The sequence below is a fragment of the Bubalus kerabau genome, chromosome 9 (genome assembly GCF_029407905.1).
Source record: "Bubalus kerabau isolate K-KA32 ecotype Philippines breed swamp buffalo chromosome 9, PCC_UOA_SB_1v2, whole genome shotgun sequence".
Taxonomy (NCBI): domain Eukaryota; kingdom Metazoa; phylum Chordata; class Mammalia; order Artiodactyla; family Bovidae; genus Bubalus; species Bubalus kerabau.
The window spans coordinates 101,440,185-101,453,161 of NC_073632.1; the positions used below are offsets into that span (position 1 = coordinate 101,440,185).

Sequence of the window (12,977 nt, forward strand, 5' to 3'; positions counted from 1 at the left end):
GGAATTATAAAGTCCATTCAATAGGTGGAACAGAGATTAAAAAGGTTAAAAAACATCATCCAATGGTGAAGCTAGAATTCGCACCTATATTTCTTGAAAATCTGAGCACACTGACTTCAAATTATACCTTTAGAAGGTACTATTAGAGAAAATACACCATCAATTTTTTTTTAAGTAACAGTGAACTCAGTTATACTTTAAAGTAAATTTGTATTTTATTCATTTCAATATAAATATACATGAAAAAGTTATATGTGGAACATTTATTCTATAGGCAGTGTTTGGATTCACCAACCCCTTGAAATAATTTAGCAGTGACCACAGAGCTCTGCAATCAAATGCTGGAAACTTTGGAAACAATCACTGTCATTTTTCTTTTTTTTTTTTTATATTTTATTTATTTAACTGCTGCACGCTGCAACTAAAAAACAAAAGATCCTGTCGCTTATCTGTAAGATACCTCTGCTGAGAGACCAAGTTCCCCACCATATACTTGATCCCTGACTTTGCTCCCTTCCCCATAAACTGCTGTTCACAGTCCTTCTAGAATAGCCATTGGCTTCTTTCGATATTCCATCCAGCCTGGATTGCAGTGTGGCCCCTGGGGAATGTCTTTCATGCTACGGGGACCCTCCAGGGCAAAAAATTGAGGGTGGAATGGCTGCTTGCAAGGGCTCAGTGGTGAAAGAGAACAGACAGACAGACTTAGGAAGTGGAAAGCAAGTCGGAGTGACCAAAGTAAAGGATTTCAGAAGGGAGGAGTAAGAGCCCCGGGAACAGTTTTAAGTGGGTAAGTTACATGGTCTGATTCATGTTGTTTTTCTTTTTATTTTTTAATGATGTCACATCTGTGAACCACTGACTGTTACCATATCCAAAGCTTCACCTTCCACCCAGAGATGAGGAGGCAGGGCCCAGCCATGGAGACTTCTGGGGAGGCCCACACCAGAGGGCAGGAGAGCAGAGTGACGAGAAGCCTCTACAGAAAAAGTCAAGGAGGAATCCGAGTGTGACAGGCCCCAGCAAGTGTGGGGCCATGAGCCCACAGCCAGGGTTCGGAAGGCAGGCGCAGGCGACGCGGCATCTCCTGGGGGATCTGGCCCGGGGGGCTGGCCGAGGCGCTGCTGTCTCCAGCTCTGTCTGCTGTGCAGCCCAAGAGCCTGAGCGGAAGAGCCAAGTGTAAAGGGATATTCTGGACAGCAGTGAAAACTCCATTGTCCAGAAAATCAAATTCTTGGTTTTTTTCTTTCGCTTTCTTGGGTCATTAATAGGTGTGGTTTTGACAACAATAGACAAAAAAAAAAACAAACAAAAAAACACCTTATAATAAACTCAGTAATACTCAAAAATTATTTAATTCAAGAAGGTGAACAGTCCTGCAGCGGGGTCCGGGGAGGGGCAGCAGGCACCAAGTTGGGCCGGGAAGGTGGCAGAAGAAGCCCCTGAAGCAGCTCAAGAAGCAGGCCAAGGACATGGACGAGGAAGACAAGGCATTCAAGGGGAAACAGAAGGAGGGGCAGCAGACACTCAAGGAGCTAAAACCAAAGGCCCAGGTGAAAGGCTCCCTGGCCACGGGTAGAATTAAGAAGTCTGACAAAAATAAGCTGTTCCTTGTGCCCGAGGCCATGATGACCCTTAGTTCCATTACTGTTCAAACATCTGGATTCCCAGCCATGATATCCGTTGCCACCTATACCTGGAATCCAGTGTTGTCTTGGCACCTACTGTACATTTAAGAATAAGCTTTTGTTTAAAAAAAAAAAAAAGATGAATAATCTGGACAAAAGAAGCGTGGAGGGGGAAACTGCAATATTCTTTATATCTACGCCATGTGTGATGCCAAGTCCTTGCTACACATTAAGCCCCCATTCCTCCGTGCGGTAGTGAAGTTCAGGTGAGTGTTCATTTACTGCAGACAGAACAGGAGGGCAGGTAAGTCCCCACCGCCACCCCTCCACCACCCTCCAGGAAATGCATGCGGAAGGAAGACAGGGAAGAGGCTCAGATGCTCGACTGCGCTATTGGGCGAGTAGAATCTTCTTGCAGTGGCACCCCACTCCAGTACTCCTGCCTGGAAAATCCCAGGGACGGAGGAGCCTAGTAGGCTGCAGTCCATGGGGTCGCTAAGAGTCAGACACAACTGAGCGACTTCACTTTCACTTTTCACTTTCATGCATTGGAGAAGGAAATGGCAACCCACTCCAGTGTTCTTGCCTTGAGAACCCCAGGGACGGGGAGCCTGGTAGGCTGCTGTCTGTGGGGTCGTACAGAGTCGGACACGACTGAAGCGACTTAGCAGCAGCAGAATCTTCTTGCGTGTTTTACCCTTGAAATGAACGCAAGTCCTGAACCAAATAAAGCTGGGCAAGGTGCTATGCCCTCCTCAGCCACGTTTTGCCTACCAAGTCCCTGCTTCATCACTAGGGTCTCACACACGCTCCTAATGTTACACTGAAAACAATGTCAGGAGAGTCGCCGGCTGATCACCTCATTGCCAAAACTTCTGGCTCCTTTTAAGTTCTTATTCTCCTTCGTTTCCATAACACTAGACTACCTACCCTTGTAACCAGGCCTCTGTCAAAAAAAAAAAAACAGAATGATTTGATGTCTACAATATGCAGATTGAACGAAAGGCAGGAGGCCAAGACAATATTAGTGTTTCAAGTGTGTGTGTCTGAAACGTGTTGCCAAAACAGAAAGTGGGAAGTGGGGAGGGAAACGTGGTTTGGGGGGGAGAGTTAAGATCCGTTCAGCGGGTTCTTGGAGACAGAGAAATCCAAATCAGGGCAGGGGGGCCCTTGAGACAAAAAGAATTGCACAAGGCCTCAGAAACAATGCAGCCGTGTAGAGAAAAAAGATAGGCCGCTCTGAACTCCGCCCCCTCCCCTCCGCCCACAGACAAGTCCTGCTGAAACAGGGCTTATTTTCTCTAGTTCGACACTGGTTCCTTGTTGACTGCATTCTAAAGGCCTCTCTGCCTGCCTCCCCAGGTCCCATGAAAGCCTCTCATTTACCCCCTTGATTGGAAGCTGCCCTCAGACAGCGGGGCCTGCGTGGGGCCGGGCGTCTCTCTCACCTGGAGGGGCTCCCTTCTCTCCTGCCCAGAAGGTGGGTCTGCTTATTTCAACTTTCTCTCCCACCCTCCACAGCCTCCAGCTCGCATTCTTTCCCCTGCCTTTTCTCAGGAATCAGCAGGAGCACAGAACTGATTTCTTCAAGACTTCCTCTGTTTTCCCCTCCCTTTGCCTGAGTGCTCACTTTTTCCCCAACTGTATTGACAAGAGAGCTGTGTTTCACCACGTCTGTGATTCGCTGACACACCCTGAGGTCAAGCAAGCAGGGAATATATTTTTGGTTGATTGACTGAGAGCCTAATATGTGAAAATGTGCCTCGGTAAAACTAAAAAAAACTGATCATTTGCAGTATCAAAGGAGTTCCTATTTGCAGAAATGAAATTATCCATTATATATTCTTTTTTATTGTGATAAAATAGAATAACATAAAATTTACCATTTTAAAGTGTACATTGAGAATATTCACACTGCTGTGCATATATATAGCCGTCTCCAGAACGTCTTTCATCTTTCCAAATCGAAACTCTGTACCCATGGAACAATAACTCCTCATGTCTTCCCCACCCCCAACACATCCGGCTGGGGCTATCTACTTTTTATCTTGATAAACTTGACTCCTTTAGGGACCTCATCTCTGCGGAATTACAGAGTACTTGTCCTTTTGTCTCTGATCCATTCCACTTAGCATAATGTCTTCAAGATGACTGCATATCCTTTCAGCTAGCTCCCAGCTTAACTCAGAATTCATTCATTTCTAAATATTTGACAACTGGCATGGGAAGAACAGTGACCACATGGAAAGAAATTAGGACCAAACAGAACAGGTGTGGGCCACAAAGGACCCAAACCCCTACCCCACTTTCAAAGTGGAACTCTTGCACAGCTTCTCAAAGACGTATCTCCTTTGGAATATAAGGAACACCAAATCTGAAGATAATGTACTGGAAGAAACAGTTCTGTGCCCAGCATGGTATAAATTCTTTATCATCTCATTTAATCTTCAGGACAACTCAGTGAGTCACAACCATATTATCTTCATTTTACAGAGGAAGAAACCAAAGCTTTAAGAGGCCAAGTAATTTGCTCCAAATCACAGGCAGTAAATACTGGAGTTGACACTCAAAACACTCACACTGATGTCTATTTGACCCCAGACGCCTCTCCCTTAAACACCCAATGCTTACTCCCCAGGGCCCCACTCCACCTGGAAGAAAAGAAAGCAAGGAAATCAACTCGATAATCCAAAAGTGAGACCTGAAAAGAATGGCTTGTAGTATTTAAGAAAAGCACGCTGAGAAGGTGACTTTAAAACAGGCTGAGTGTATAAATTGTGATCAGACTATTAAAGTCTCTTTTAAAGAAAGAAGAACAAATGTGCTTCAAGGGTAACAGAGGAATCTCATTATTAGATGGGTTATCATAAAGGTTGCGAGTCCCCTTCCCCCAGAGACTGCAGGAGGAGAGGCGGGAACCTGTCGAGATCAGGCTGCCTGGAGGCAAAGAGGTGAACCAGGCAGTCTAGGGGGACTCCCCCAGCATCAGAAGTCCCCGAGGTAATTCTAGTGAAGCTTTTGAGTTCCTGGAAGAAAGGCTTCCTAGAAACCCTAGGTAAGTGTCATAAATATGCATGTGTATTTTATCCTCTGTCATCAATATAGTCCTACTGGGTGGGGTGCATGTTTGACACTTTAAAAATTTAAGGGGCAATGTCCCCTTTGATTGCAGGGCATTCTGCAGTGAACTAACTTTCAAACTAACTCCAACTTGCATTCGAGCAGTGTCTTTTAAATTCAGACTGAGTGGTAAGTGTGCCTTGAAGTGAATATTTCACTGAACAGGGAAGATGCTAGCTTTTCATTTTAATGTCCTTACAGCTGGTTCGATATGCATTGCCTCAGAGGCTGAGTTTGTCAAGATATGTAAACAGCAAAACCCAATGTGCTTTTCTGGGAATGACCCGGGCTACTGAGGCAGATTAAGTGTATGGAAGGTGACTCCCAGGACATTTTACACACAGAACTTCTTTACGAGGAAAAATGAAACTGAGAGCATGCGCATTCCCAGAGACAGGACGCATGTAAACACAGCCAGCATTCGCAGGGATAAATCTCTGGTCAGAGATGAGATCTGTTTCTAGAGCAGACACATCACTTTTATCTCACATTCATTCTGCCAAATTCTTTAAGCCTCTATGGCCCATGCTCACTTTCCACTCTTTCTGTGGTTGTAAAGGGATTCCAAGCGAGGTCCACCTCCTTCTACCAACCATTTAATTTGAGAAGGGAGCTTGTCGGCCACTGCCAGCACATCTGTCTCCTTCTTGGGTCTTCTGCCCACCCCAAACCTCCTCATCTGTCAGGGTGAAATCCTCAGTGCAAATGTTTCAAAACTGCATGCTTCCTACGGCCTCTGAGATAACTTCACCTGAGGCTTTATCCAGAGTCTCATTGTTTAAAAATGATATTTCTTAAGTCATAATTATGTAAACGTCTGTGTGGATTCGGACTGATATTTGCTCATCTTTATGCAAAATGGAATTGGCTCCAATGCAGTGCTGTTAGGGTAGGGCAGGGGAGGGGTGGAAAATAATGGAGTAATTTCCGTGAATATTGAAATGTGGAAATTCTATCTTCTACAAATGTGGCTATACTGAATCCCGAGGATGAATGTCTTTCTGGCATTTACGGAGCAACTGATGTCAACGATGTACTTCTCATCTTAGAATACTGTCTTTTTCAGGACACATTCATTGTATTGATGAAAGCATAGGAAGCTTTTGAACTATCAGCAGTTTTTTATTAAGAGGAGTCAGAATATATATATATATATATATGTGTGTGTATAATATGTGTGTGTATATATACACACACAACCCCCAAAATCGACCACGCAAGGCAATCCAGTTATTTCAGCTACCTTTTCAATCATGAGGGACAGGGCAGCACCAGGAGAGAAACTAATGATATAGAAATACACAGTGACTATTAAGACGGACAGACGATCAGACAGTTTGGTCATGACCCGGCCATTCTGGGGGATGCCTTCTGTCTTCTCCCAAGAAGACATTAACACATTTACATTCATGTACCACCAAGCTGCTGAATGGCTATCATTTAAGCAGCTGGATTAAATGGGTAAAGATAACCTCCCAGAAATTCACCCCAAAACCAAAGCCAAACTTAAAATCCATAGTTAGTGTTCATGGTGGGGATGTAGCATTGGTTTCTGGTAGACTTCCAGACTTCCAAACTTGATGTTGTCTGTTCTACTATAGCGTCGTGGGTGAGTCATGATAATTACCATACAGAAGAAGGTAACAGGGACAAAAGGGGGCTCACAAACTTGGAGACAACATTTCCTCTTGAGGTTGAACTATAAAATTGATATCTGCAGACCAAAGAGACATGCAGGGTCTCCTAAAACTAGAGAAAGAAAGACCCGCAGGCTTGTAGGACATGACTGTCAACTGGCTGATGAGGTTAAATATCTAAAGAAAGAATACATCAGTCAGGAGGGATGGACAGTCATGGAAAGATGGAAAAGAAGGAGACTCCCGACTTGACTGAGAGGGGAGAGCTGCCTGGTCCAGACGCCCAACAGCCGTCCCAGGGGCAGGCCAGCTTCTCTGAGAAAGATGACTAGGGTGGGTTCTCAGAGCCCCTTGTTAGGAGTCCATGCTCACCTGCAATCTTCTGATTATAATGCACCTTCCCAGGTCACGAACACATTTCAAAACAATAAATCAGCATTTTGGTCTACACCGTCAGCCTTCCTGAGTTGGGTTAATGTGGGTCCATCCCCATGAGACAGAGCCACTGAAAACTGTCTTCCTCCATTTTTCAGTCTTTCCCCATTTCTCAAAACAACGAATGCACACGATCTACAAGATATAAGATATAAGGCACTGTTGGTCATTCTATGAATCACTGTGACACCACCACAAGGGCAACAATGTGAATAAAAGTGTTCTGTTTGGGAGAGAAATGTCTAGTAAATTCCCCATTTTGTCATCTTACAGACAGTTTGAATGCGGAGCTGGAATTTTCTATTTTATGTTTATTTTGTCCTTCACAATGCCTGGCCCAGTGCTGGGTGCTTGAGCTTGCAGAGAGGTGTTAGTCTATCCAGCGAGTGAAGAGCAGCAGCTGGACAACATATTACCACCACTGCGACTGCAGGACGCAAACCACGCCTCGGACACCAGAGGCCCCCGAGGGGTGGTCCTGACATCCAATCAGAACCCAGGCCGCTGCTGTCCCCAGAGCGCAGACAGCTGGGTCACTTGCTGCGTTTCTCTCAGCCACATGCTCTTTGGGCTCCGACTGAGCATGTGGAGGAGGAGGAATTCCTGGGGACACAGGGGTTTGACAGTGAGCTCACACGTGCTCACCCCAGACGTCTGCTGAGGTCACTGCTGGTACGTGGCCATCTCTGCGTTTAGACGTGACTGTAAGCGCCGCAGTGAGAACGCATTCAGTTCTCTCTCCCTGTTCACTGGGCGAGAAAAGATTTTTCATTTCATACATCATTTACAACTTGCTGCTGTGATTCTAAAAAATCAGTGGGCTTTATCGAGTTAATGAGCAAGAAAAACATATTTGGTGAGCGTGTTAATTTTTTGAATGTTCTGTGGAGTCCAGGACATTAGGCAACGTGCACAGGGCAGCTGGGCACACCGGGGAGCCCCCATCCCCTCAGATTCATTCCACTCGGCTATGGGGGCACCTGGCTATTTACTAATAAGTCAGAAAACGGGTCTTAATAGAAACTGAACAGCAAAGGCGTCATTCACTTTGCATTCTTTTTTTTTTTTTTTTTTTTTAAAAACAGGGAAAAGACGGGGGTGTGTATAGATTGGGAAGGGGAATGAGGGAAACTTCTGCGATATTGGAAATGTTATATCATATCGTCACTAAATGATGGATACACGAGTGTTTACATACGCTTTTTTTAAAAGCTCAAACTATATACTTGAGTAGTGGTCCATATTTTTTGCTTTACTGTATGTCTATAATACAACCACATACACACAAAAAAACTTAACCTTGGCTGCTGCTGCTGCTAAGTCGCTTCAGTTGTGTCCGACTCTGTGTGACCCCATAGACGGCAGCCCACCAGGCTCCCCCGTCCCTGGGATTCTCCAGGCAAGAACACTGGAGTGGGTTGCCATTTCCTTCTCCAATGCATGAAAGTAAAAAGTGAAAGTGAAGTCGCTCAGTCGTGTCCGACTCTTAGCGACCCCATGGACTGCAGCCTGCCAGGCTCCTCTGTCCATGGGACTCTTCAGGCAAGAGTACTGGAGTGGGGTGCCATTGCCTTTTCCATCACTTTGCATTCTCTGCACCATCTCCACTTGGGAACATTTGGGACTTTGGGCAAAAGTCACCATTAACCTGAGGTTCTCTTCCACCTGCCAGTCTTCACAGCAAGAAAGAGGAACAAGTCAGCGGCTACGAGGACAAATCAGGTCAAAAAAGGGAAGAGAGCTCACTGAGCCTCAGAGCTTGGGATCTGTTAAATGATATAAGATAATCTGTCTAAAGAATGATGTAGGAATGAAGGTGAAAGCCCAGACACTTGGATGAAAGGGCTTTGTCAAAGGACCAGGATAAGACAGTGAAATAAGTCTTAATTTATCAGAGGATCCTTTTAGAGCTCTTATTCTTATCTATCAAAATCTCTGATACTCCAGCCTAGTTAAATACATCTCAGAATTAATCCGCCTGTAAAACCACTGGACCAAGAGCATGACATCCCATTTTACAGTTTCTCTTTGAGTTTCACCTTAAGCTGGACATTTAAGACTGATCCCCAGCAAGTTCATGGCACTGACAAAACGCATACCCAGAACCAACAGGGCATGTATGTATTTTTCTCATCTCTTTCCACACATGGTAGATGAGTAGACTTGGGTCTTATTAAAGATGGGGAGACATTTGAGCTATCCACTATTCAGTGGAAACACAAAACAACAGCTGCCACTTCACGGCTTAGAACATTCAGCATAAAATCGACAATGAGTAGGGACGATATTTTAGTGTTATTCAATTCATTTAAAGACAGTCAACTTCTGGACCCCCACCTATCACAAAGATAACCAGTCATAAACACATACATGCACACGCGCATGCACACACACATACACATTTCAAAACTCCCAAAGAGCCTGAATGTGGCAGGTGGCAGGGAAGACAGAAACTGGCTGTTTTCTAGATAAGACAAAATGCAAAACAGTGTATTTCAGAAAAGATATAAAAGAAGTATCACTATTTGGGAGAGGAACATATTTGTGTTTTATTGGAAAATAGAAATACAAGAAATGGTTTTGTACCCTGGTATTTAATGGCATCCTGTATTCTTTTTTGTTGTGATTGTGATAAACCTCTACTTAACAAGACACCCAGTTTGTAGTAACTGAGACCACAGCCAAGCCATTATCTCGGGAGGACTGGGACTCACTCACACCCTAAGAGGGGCTCTATCTCTGATGCCTGGTAAATGGTTAGGAATGTCAGTAAGAATATCTTTTTGCAAATAATTTTTGGAGAAACGGGAAGAAGAGGGTTGAGAATGCAGCCAGGGTGAACGAGGCCAAGGAGAGTGGGCTCTCGGCACAACACTTCTGTGTGTGTGTGTGTGTGTGTTTCAAACTTATTTTTAATTGGAGGATAATTGCTTTACAATATTGTGTTGGCTTCTGCCACACAACAACGTGAATCAGCCATAAGCACACACGCATCCCCACCCTCCTGAGCCTCCCTCCCCATCCGCGCCTTCCCCCACAACCCCCCCCCCCCCCCGCAGGCTGTCACAGAGCACCCTGCTGAGCGCCCTGTGTTATACGGCGACTTCCCATTGGTCGTCTGTTTCACATACGGTGACGACACGTTTCAGTGCTACTCTGTCCATTTCCCCCACCCTCTCCCTCCTCTGCTGTGCCCACAAGTCTGTTGTCTCTGTCTGCATCTCTATTCCTGCCCTGCAGATAGGTTCATTGGTACCATTTTTCTAGATTCCATATATATGCATTAATATACAATATTTGTTCTTCTCTTTCTGACTTACTTCATTCTGTATAATAGGCTCTAGGTTCATTCACCTCACTAGAATGATTTAAATGAGCTCCTTTTTATGACTGAGTATTATTTCACTGTATGTATATACTACAACTTCCTTACCCATTCATCTATCAGTGGACATCTAGGTTGCTTCCATGTCCCCACTATTGTAAATTGTGCTACAGTGAACACTGGGGTACATCTGTCTTCTTCAATTAAGATTTTCTCAGGGTATACGCCCAGTAGTGGGATTGCTGGGTCACACGGTAGTTTTATTCTTAGTTTTTTAAGAAATCTCCACACTGTTCTCCATAGTGTCTGCATTAATTTGCATTCCCAACAAGAGTGTGTGCATGGTTTTAAATGCTCTCCTCGGATGTCCCCCAGAGTAGGAAGGACCACCCCACTCTCCCTGCATTATCCCACATCCCCTCACTCCACAGGCTGTACCATAGGCAGGTGGGTCCAAGAGTCCACCCTATACGTGGACCCAAAGGGACACTCTACATGTCCTGCAGCACAACCCTCACTCAGGCACAAAATAACTCCCCATCTAAACCTTAGACTCACTCTTTTCAGCCCAGAGAAATAGATTCTGCAGATCTAAAGTATAAAAGTAAGGCCTGGCCAGGCCACTCTAAAGGAAACCTCAAAATTCCCAACTAAACTCACATAGGTGGGGAGAAACAGTAGTAAATCAGAGAGGGAAGACCCAGGAAAGAGAACGCTGCCCAGAGCTGACCTGGGTGGGGAAAGAATATTCTGGTAAGGCTGGAAGAGGGCCTGCCTCCTTCTCACTGGAGCACTGGTCTGAAAGGTCGCCTAGTTCAACAACCATGAGGCCACCCAGTCTCAGTTAACCCCCACGGTGGGATCCCTGTGGATCACAGACTCATGTAGTCCCCTTCCCTTGAGTGCAGGTGGAACCTGGAATGTCTTTCTGGCCCACAGAGAAGAGCAGAAGTGACTGGATAGTCCTTCCTGTGATTATGTCACATCCTACCTCCATTCTAGCCAAGGGAATGAGATTCTCTTCATTGGCTTGGTAGGCAGAATGATCCCCCCTACCCCAGCAAAGATGGCCATGCTCTAATTCCAGAACTCATTGGGTAACAAAAGAGACTCAGCAGATGTGATTAAGATTACAGACTTCTAAGGAGATTACCCTGGATTATGTGAGTGGGCTCAATCTCATCATATAAACCATTAAAAACACAGAAATTTCTCTGGCAGGAGTCAGAGAAGTGCTGCAGTAGAGAGGCAGGTGAGATGCGGCCAAGAGGAAGCTAGAGACGCTCCCAGAGTCAAAGGATTCAAGGCACTGTTGCTGGTTCTGAGACGCAGGGGCCAAGTGCAAGGACCAGAGAAAGGTCTCTAGGAGCCGAAGGTGGCCCCCAGTTGACGGCCAGCAAGGAAATGGGCTACAGTCCTACAACCACAAGGAACTGGATCCTGCTAACAACCAGAGTGAGCTTAGAAGGAGCTACTTCCCCAAAACCTCCAGAAAGGATCACAGCCCTTGTGATCACATCTTGTGGGACCCAAAGTAGAGAAACCAGTTGATTCCGACTGTGCCCAGACCTCTGCAGAGCGGCAAGCATAAAGCAATACACTGGTGTTGCTTTAAGCCACTACCTCTGTGGTACTTTGCTGCAGCAGCAATAAGGACTGCAGGCTGGCCTTGAGGAAGCACGCTTCCATGTTGTCAGAGCACCTAGGAAGGAGCGGACGGTGTCACCAACTGACAGAAAACGGGACCCACACCAACAGCAACTGAATTCTGCTAACTACCACGTGAACTTGAATGAGGACTCTCAAGTTCCAGATAGAAACGGGCCTCACCTATATTATGACTGCTGCCTTATGAGACCCCAAGCAGAGGACCCAGTTAAGCTGTGCCCAGATCCTGACTGATGAAAACTATCCAATGATAAATGTACTAAGCTTGTTGCTCCTTGGTTACACAGGTATTGGGAACTAATACACCCTCTTCCAAAACTGTGGGTTTATGCTTCTTCTGGACCACCTCAGCCCAACACCTACACCAACAGTTTCTAATTCAGGATTGAGGCCAGTGCAGAGACTGGTACATAACATATTATAGTTTAGGATACAGATCTAACATGACTGGCACCTATAACATGCAAATATAGACTTTCTTATTTCCACCAGAATTAAAATCAGATGCCTCTAAGATGGAAGACCACATTCCGCTCTTTCCCATTAACTACGATATCACCCTACCTTCCAAAGGTGACATGGGCTCTATGATGAGGACACAAAGAATCGTTAATTCCTTTTTTACAAAGCCATGTAGGAATATTAATCTATCACTTTATTTCAAATATTGCTTTCTAAAGTATTTTATCCCGCTTGACAACACTAACATGCAGAACCCTTTTATGTTTAAGTGATAGAAACTCCAACTCAAACAGGCTTGAAACATAAAAAGGGAAAGACTGGAAAGTCGGGTGCAGGCAGGGCTACAGCCATGGTCTCTTTCCAGCTGAGTTCTCCTCTGAGTTTGTGTTTTTCCCCAGCTGGCTCCTCCCTTGTGGCAAGACGTCAGCCAGTAGCTCAAGAATTCACCCTCCTTTCACCCCAGAAGTGGCAACACAAGTTCGGGGCCTGACTCTCACTGGCTCATTTAGGCGTGTCAATCCTGGACAATCACCATGAAGAAGGGAGGATTTGCCGATGGCCAAAAGCCAGGGGTGTAAGGTGAGCAGATCCCTTCCCATCCCTGCAGACTGAGAGCAGGGAGTGGGTGCTTTCCTTAAATAAAAATTAGGGAGCAGCATCAAAAGAAGGAAAGCAAACGTCAAATGGGCAAAACCAAAGCTC

The 12,977-nt window shown here is 45.3% G+C and overlaps 1 long non-coding RNA gene across 2 annotated transcripts in view; it reads right to left on the bottom strand.

The window, feature by feature from the left end:
* Positions 1 to 403: 403 nt before the first annotated feature.
* LOC129620192 (uncharacterized) overlaps positions 404 to 12,977 on the bottom strand; it is an 87,696-nt gene continuing 75,122 nt past the window's right edge. For both annotated transcript variants that reach the window (XR_008698429.1, XR_008698430.1), the window contains exons 3-4: positions 6,758 to 6,955; positions 404 to 1,160 (exon numbers count right to left, since the gene is read on the bottom strand). This is a non-coding gene — a long non-coding RNA (uncharacterized LOC129620192). The remainder of the gene's footprint in view (positions 1,161 to 6,757; positions 6,956 to 12,977) is intronic.